The sequence below is a fragment of the Ptychodera flava genome, chromosome 3 (genome assembly GCF_041260155.1).
Source record: "Ptychodera flava strain L36383 chromosome 3, AS_Pfla_20210202, whole genome shotgun sequence".
In the NCBI taxonomy this organism is placed as follows: Eukaryota; Metazoa; Hemichordata; class Enteropneusta; family Ptychoderidae; genus Ptychodera; species Ptychodera flava.
In genome coordinates, this window is record NC_091930.1 from 10,129,344 (window position 1) to 10,136,634 (window position 7,291).

Below are 7,291 nucleotides of genomic sequence, written 5' to 3' on the forward strand. Positions count from 1 at the left end.
ATACGAGAATAGTATGTTTGTAAGAAACAAAAAAAACTTGAGACAAAGTCAGAAACAAAATGTACTATAGAGTCAACCACAATTTAATACAGTTTATTAGTGTAATATTTCTTCATTTTTTTCATTATACATAGAAATTTATTTGACATCTGGTGCACGATCCGCCAACAAATAAATAATGTCCTATCTGAGGATGCACTGAACAAGGATACGTATAACAGCCGTCATTGTAAAATAATTCAAGCGAAAATAAAATAAAAACAAGCAAACAAAACCGGGCCCCCATTTGAGTCATTCTTAAACCATAATAGCGTGAACATATTGTTACTAAAGTTTGATAAGCCGTAGCTCTATATGCCATTTGCGGCGTGCCATTGTAAATGGAACTCATGAAAATAACCTACATTCGGTTGATGTCCAAACCAGAAGTGCAACTAAAACTTTATAATTCTCCAACAGTTCAAACGTCTTTCTTAACTGTTAAAATCCTTCAATATTGGAAACATATTTAATTACAGCCAATGTTTTAACATAGTTCGCGGACCGAGGCAAGTGAATACGTTACATTGACATGATTCGTTATCATCAAATTTACATGTTTAAGGTTGTATCCGCCTCGAAAGTGAAAGACTTAAAGTTTTACTCAATTTTTTCTTGAGGAATCTTTCAATCACTCTCTTTGAAAATCAAGAATATCTGTTTTCGAAGCGCATTCTGCCTGATACACATTCATGCAATTTGCATAATGAATACTATTACATTGCACTTTGGTTGATATTTTCTCAAGCTGTGAGTATTCATTTGAAATATGAACTCACTACACACAAAGAGCTACTTGTATTTCGTGGTCCTCAGCTTTATCTACGCACAGTTCCAACAACAGCATTGCAATGCAAACTATATATAGGGCCTATAGATTATTTACAAGCTGATCGGCAGTAAAGTCAACAAACTCTTGGCACATAGCTCTGTTGATCACTAAATCAGTACACCCTTTGTAGAGTTGGATTATTGCCAATGGCGACGTGCACAGCAGCATACTTGTTCTCCTTTATGAAGACTTATTAAGTATTTCGGATAGAACTAGGGGACTGGTCAGTTTCTTCGGCCTGCGGGCGGCAGTTATTTTTTACAGACATCAAAAAGTAGTTTACACGCACCCTCATGTAAAATATTAAAAACCTGGTGACCCCCGCCCTCGAAAACAGGGTGACCCAAAAAAAGTTGAAAATTTGGGAACAGCTCCTTAAAAACTAATCCGTTAATCCCCCCCTCTCCCCTCTCTCTCTCTCTCTCTCTCTCTCTCTCTCTCTCTCTCTCTCTCTCTCTCTCTCTCTCTCTCTCTCTCTCTCTCTCTCTCTCTCTCTCTCTCTCTCTCTCTCTCTCTCTCATCTACATACAACATAAAATTATGTGTCAGTATCTTACTTTCAGGAGAGCACACTGACCCCCGGCGAGTATTTAGAAAACATAGGAACCCCAATCCTCCCGGCAAAAGAAACTGACCAGTCCCTAAGCCATGAATAAGCTGAACTTCGATTGTTTTTCACACTGTAAAGGTGGCACGAGGCAGGCGTCGCAGATATCGATCAAGTCGAATTGACCACAGTGTGTGGTTGTAAATTAACGTTGTAAACGGACTTTTATTGCCTCTCATATAAATCCAAAATAATGTCATACAAAGTAGTTTCTAGCGAGGATTTAGCGAGCCGGTCGGTACGTACAATTCTGCCAAACAGCTCACTGTTGAAACATCAAAGACAAGGTATCGTCAATAAATGGTTATATGCAAATTATGGGATTCTGTACATGTATTGTGACAGCGCTGTTTGTTAGTGAGGCAGGTATTCTCGGCCAGTTTTATGTCCATGTTATCAGTACCGTAGATTAAGCGGGGCACCGGTCATGTGAGGTCATGAGATAAGGCGTGTTTGCTTGTGACTGATACAGTCTCTGCTTCCACTCATCTACGCTATAGTTTCACGACGGGCATATATCGTCGTGTAAACAACAGCGCTCAGTACCGTAGATTAAGGGTACCGGTCTTTTAAGGTCATGAGATAAGGTGTGTTTGCGTTGACGTCATTGTGACTATACAGTCCCTGCTCCCACTCATCTACGCTATATTTTCACGAGGGGCATATATCGTCGTGTAAACAACAGCGCTCAGTACCGTAGATTAAGGTAGAACGCACCTCGGGACAGACATTCGGACTCTCAAACTTTTACAGTTCTCTTCTGATATACCACATGTGGGGGTTCATTTTAAAGCTCTTGGTGAAAGAAAACTTTTCACTGGCTTAGTTTTTCGAAATTCGAAAAATTTTATTTTTCGCCATAGAGTTAGAGTTAACACAGGGATGGTGGCCATTTTGAATTTCTAATATCGGTAAATCTTGGGTAATTTGTTTCTCTAGTACCAAAATTTGTGCGGTGACCCCCTATTTTTATTCTTGATTTTGAAAAAGAATGATTGAAAGATTCCTTGAGTAAAGTTAGAGCAAAAGTTTAAGTCTTTCACTTTCGAGGTGCATATTACCTTAAGGGCACCGGTCATGAGATAATTGTGTTTGCTTGTGACTGATACTGTCTCTGCTTCCACTCAGCTACGCTATAGTTTCACGAATGTGGCACACAGCGCAGTGTGTTATTTCAAATAGTAAAGTCATGAATGAATACAAACGAATGCAGGCACGCTCGGACCCTTCCGCCGTGTAACTTCGGCCTGCAAAAACGTATCAAGGCCATAATACCAGACAGGGGCGTGCCCTGGTTGCATTCTTGCGTAAACCAACTGATTTCTCGAATATTTCATCATCGGCCGTTTTCATTATCTTTCTCTTTAGTCCAGTACTAGAGTCCATCTCACCAGCGAAGTCAGTCAGCTTTGACTTTGCCTTTTTGATATCGGTGATCGTTGATCTACCAACACCATACTCTGCAGCCAGCTTGCTTGCTGTCTCACCACCTTCTAGCCGGTCGATGATTGACAGCTTGGTGTCAATCACTATGTTCACATTCACAATATTTGGATCGGCCCTGGGTCAGATTAAAATAATCCTCTTTGGGAAAAGATCAATCTCCGTACAGAGATTGTAGCGAGGCGTGGATAATTATAACCTAGCTATGGAGTCTCAGCAGTAGCTATACTAATCTCTGCCACAGGCGACTGGTTTCACCCACTTTAGGGGTAATGTACATTTTCCAAAATATATATTTTCTGTCTTTTTATATATATAATATTATGAACAAAAAAATTAGATAAATCAAAAATACAGCAATTTCAATATCGATCCTCCATCTCGTGAACACTTGCAAAACATAGCGCCCTTGCTCCAAGTTACATGGATGTGAATTCAAAATGTATGCCCCAACGGCTGTCAGCTTTGCAGACGCGATTGTCAAAGTTTTAGCAGATTATTTACTATTTTTACTAGTGTATCATGTATTTTTTGTACCAGCGTACGAAAAGTGCGATCTCTAGCTGGACAGCTTCTATCAAAATCTTAGCTGTCCGCCACGTTTATTAAGCCAGTAGGGCACGTGCAGGACTGAAATAAGTCACAGTTTGGAACATGTAAATTTGCCTGCAGCAGAGAATTGTTGGGGCGAGCGATGTGCGACTAGGAACCCTCTAGCTTGATTAAAATTATCCGCACCGCACTCGCGTTCACATTTCACAGGATCCAGGACCGACCTGGATCGACCTCGGCCCTGCTATTCTGTTTCCTGGCGGTTTACGTGCAAGACAGCAAGTCTGACTGCTAACCGAAATTTGAAATAGTTGAAACATCTTCAATGTCTCCTAGATGAACTTACGAGACAGAATAGGACTTGCAGACGGCACAGAAATAACCTGTGCACGGCACGGTGTTTCTGTTTGCCCAACTAATGCCTGTCTTACAAGTGACGTTAATCGGATGACATGGTCACGCTTGCGGAGCAAAACCTGGCGAGAAATATCGTTTTGAGAACATGGGATGATAAAGACTCGGATGAAATCATCGGTTCGGTAGGGCATCATCTGGGTCAAGGGTCGGCCTGATGCGTTCAGACACACAATTTGGACCCTTCAAACATGACCGTAACAGCTATTGCGTCCCAATATTTTTTGCTGTTAAAAGTGTATTTCATATTTGTGGCATGTCCTTTCAGCAAATAAAACAGATTCCATACAAAGCATTGGCTTTTGTACAATGTCTGGGTAAAAATATAAATTATGCGATATAAATTTTGGGCCATGGGGTAAGTTTTGGTCGTATTTCATGAAAACCATAAAAGATATCGCATATTACAATATGTCATCTTATAGAGGAATAAAATGATTTCTAATGATACCCCACAAGCCAGGCTGTGTTAAAAAGTAAGCTCACCAGATGACTTACAAGAAGACAAGTTTGACAAACATGCAAATGGGTCACAAATTTGGGGTCACAAAAGCGGTACTCTTCAAAACATGGCCGTAACAGCTATTGCATCCCTATATTATTTATGTTGAAATTCCGTTTCGTATCCTCGGGATCCCAAGGCTTCTAAAATACAAGTTTGTTATCCTATGGGGGGCACGTAGACCCCTCTAGCCCACGGCCTCGTTAGGGATCGAGGTGTACAAGCGATTGCCAGTCCATGACTTAAGACCCCACAACCTCGTCGGACTGAAGACGATTCTGACTCGAGAAAAGTCTTGTTGTCCACAACATTTTGCACACTCCCTGCAAGTGTCGTTTCAATCATTTACAATCGCAGTCGACTTTGCGTGCTTCGACACACTTCTACTGAACAGCTATCCATGCATACATAATCAGATTAAAACATCTTCCATGATAACACACAGTGTCAGTCAAACACACGACCAATGCTATGATACTATATTTTGTGGAAATAAAACGCTACAAATAATTGGCATTCCCCGATCAATGTAAACACCCCATGTCGAAGAACCTCAAGGGTAAAACGGCACGGTTAGAGCAGACACTCGACCAAACATTTGGTTTGTTCTATGTTTATTCATTTACGGTTCAAAACTCGGCGCAATGCAGCCGATGTATGAACTGTGACGGTCTGCATAACATGGTACAATGTCACCTCATGTGGAACAGCCCGTGACGTCACGCTTTTAGGTAGCATTGCTCCTTCTCATCCTGAAGTGAGACAGACCTGTTGAAGACAATATACCCAGTGTCAGTCAGTCAATGAATGAAATTCCATAAATTATTGGCATTTGTGGTTACTACCCTGTAAGCTTACATTACAATATCCCTGACGACAAAAATTGTTCCGTATGGTGCTGACCAGGCCGTTTGTCTTGTACGAGATGGAATAACGCCAATAAAAGTGTAGTGAAGTATATCTCTAATAATTTTGAGTCGTTGTCGGACTATGCCTGGCACTGAGTCTCAAGCATGAGAGGGCGCCTGTCACTGGATGTATTTGAGTATGTTATAGTCATGCGTTTTGCAATGGCGTCTTTTCCGATACCCTTGACGATTTCAGCATAAAGTGCCAAAGAAAACCTTGTGATTACTACTTGATTATAATTCTTGACTGTATTATGCGAATAGCAAGCCCGCCCTCTATACCTGCAACCGCCCCTTGGAATGCCGCCACGTTGATACCAGCCTCATTCTGCTCATAATTGCGCCGATGATCGAAATAACACTCCCTTTCGTCCGGTCCGCCTACCAACCCTCCGTACAGCGTCTGTGGACTGGGGTTAGCCGTGTTGCGTTCTTTACCACCACACGGTGCAGGTAAATCGGGACAGGAACTAATAGATAGTAAAGTTAAAATAGATTTCAGGCATTCAGTGTTCTGGGCATCTTACCTCAGTTGTATTAACTCAATATTAATTTGATAGGTGATTAATTGTGGGTGATTGATTGTGATTGATCAATACTTGGAGGTCGATGAATCGCACTAGAGGAAGATGTTTATGCCAGATGAGTGGCAAAGTACGGTCAGAAGGAAAAGAGGATATACAGACAGACAGACAGACAGACAGACAGACAGACAGACAGACAGACAGACAGACAGACAGACAGACAGACAGCAGGCAGAGACAGACAGAGACAGACAGAAAGACAACACAGACGGAAAGACGGACAGCCACAGACCGACAGATAGACGGCCACAGACAAACAGCCACAGACAGACAGACAGACAGACAGAGACAGACAGAAAGACAGCCACGGACAGAAAGACAGACAGACAGACGCTATCGAATGGCGGGTTTGACAAATAGACAGATGCCTGTCGATCTACTAAACCCGCCATGCGGGCAGGATATACAGATGTTTATTAGAAAAGCAGAAAATTGTGTTCAGATGGATTAAATAAATCAGCTTATGAATTGAAACAATCAGGCTCACACTAAGTTGTATAATAGTTGTAGCACTGGCCAACACAAATTCTGACGATTTTTAAAATTGCCATTTTTCTGAAGTTTTCCATCGGGCATGCGAATCTCATTTTTCCTGTTCTGCCATTTGATCTCGACAAATAATATAAAGTGGTTCACATACTCCAAAATTAGGCAAATCTGTTAGCACTTACGCGCCCCTGTGATGCGGGCGAAGAGGAGGATATCGTCCGAAGCCGGTCAGGTAGCTTCTACCGCCGTCTCCCAGTATGTAGTGGATTTGACTCCTGGCAAAGTTGAAGTTGTCTTCGCTTTGAATTCCGTGTTTGGCCGCAATCAGAGCAATAAAGCTGATGTCCGCTGGAATTGAAGGGCCGAGTACATTAGATCCATGGTAGTGATACCCATGGTATCACCACCATCACTTGGTAACAATGCGAAATGCTTGTTGGATGCGCTCAGATAACACGTGTAAATACAATGGCTTACTATGCACAATATATTAATACATTTTATAGGTATACAAAGACAGCAAATTCTAAAGCTGATGTTGTGATCTGGACCTGTCGTCGCTATACTACCATCTTCGTCGGGGTCGTCGTCGTCATCATCATCATCATCGTCGTCGTCGTCATCGTCGTCGTTGCCACAATCGCCCTCGTTGAAATTTCACTTACAACAAACGAGGACACAAGTTTTCCTATCGTGTTTCCTAACATGCAAATGACAAGCTTTTGTCCCATTCAGTGCATGTCTCGTCGAAATTTTGCTACATACTCTGACATACAGATGGTCAAGTTTCCGTCCTTTTTATCCTCACCGTATTTTCAGAGAGGTTTTTGATCGTCATCGTTATAAATATCATCGTTATAAATGCTGTCACAGTCATTATCGATGTCGTCGTCGCCGTCACCATGTGACAGTCGTCCTTTA

The 7,291-nt window shown here is 41.8% G+C and overlaps 1 long non-coding RNA gene across 1 annotated transcript; it reads right to left on the reverse strand.

Moving 5' to 3' along the window:
• Positions 1 to 5,080: 5,080 nt before the first annotated feature.
• LOC139124897 (uncharacterized) lies at positions 5,081 to 6,748 on the reverse strand. The gene is made up of 3 exons (XR_011550087.1): positions 6,553 to 6,748; positions 5,580 to 5,767; positions 5,081 to 5,157 (listed from the first exon to the last, which is right to left on the reverse strand). It is a non-coding gene; the product is annotated as an uncharacterized lncRNA (long non-coding RNA).
• Positions 6,749 to 7,291: the final 543 nt, after the last annotated feature.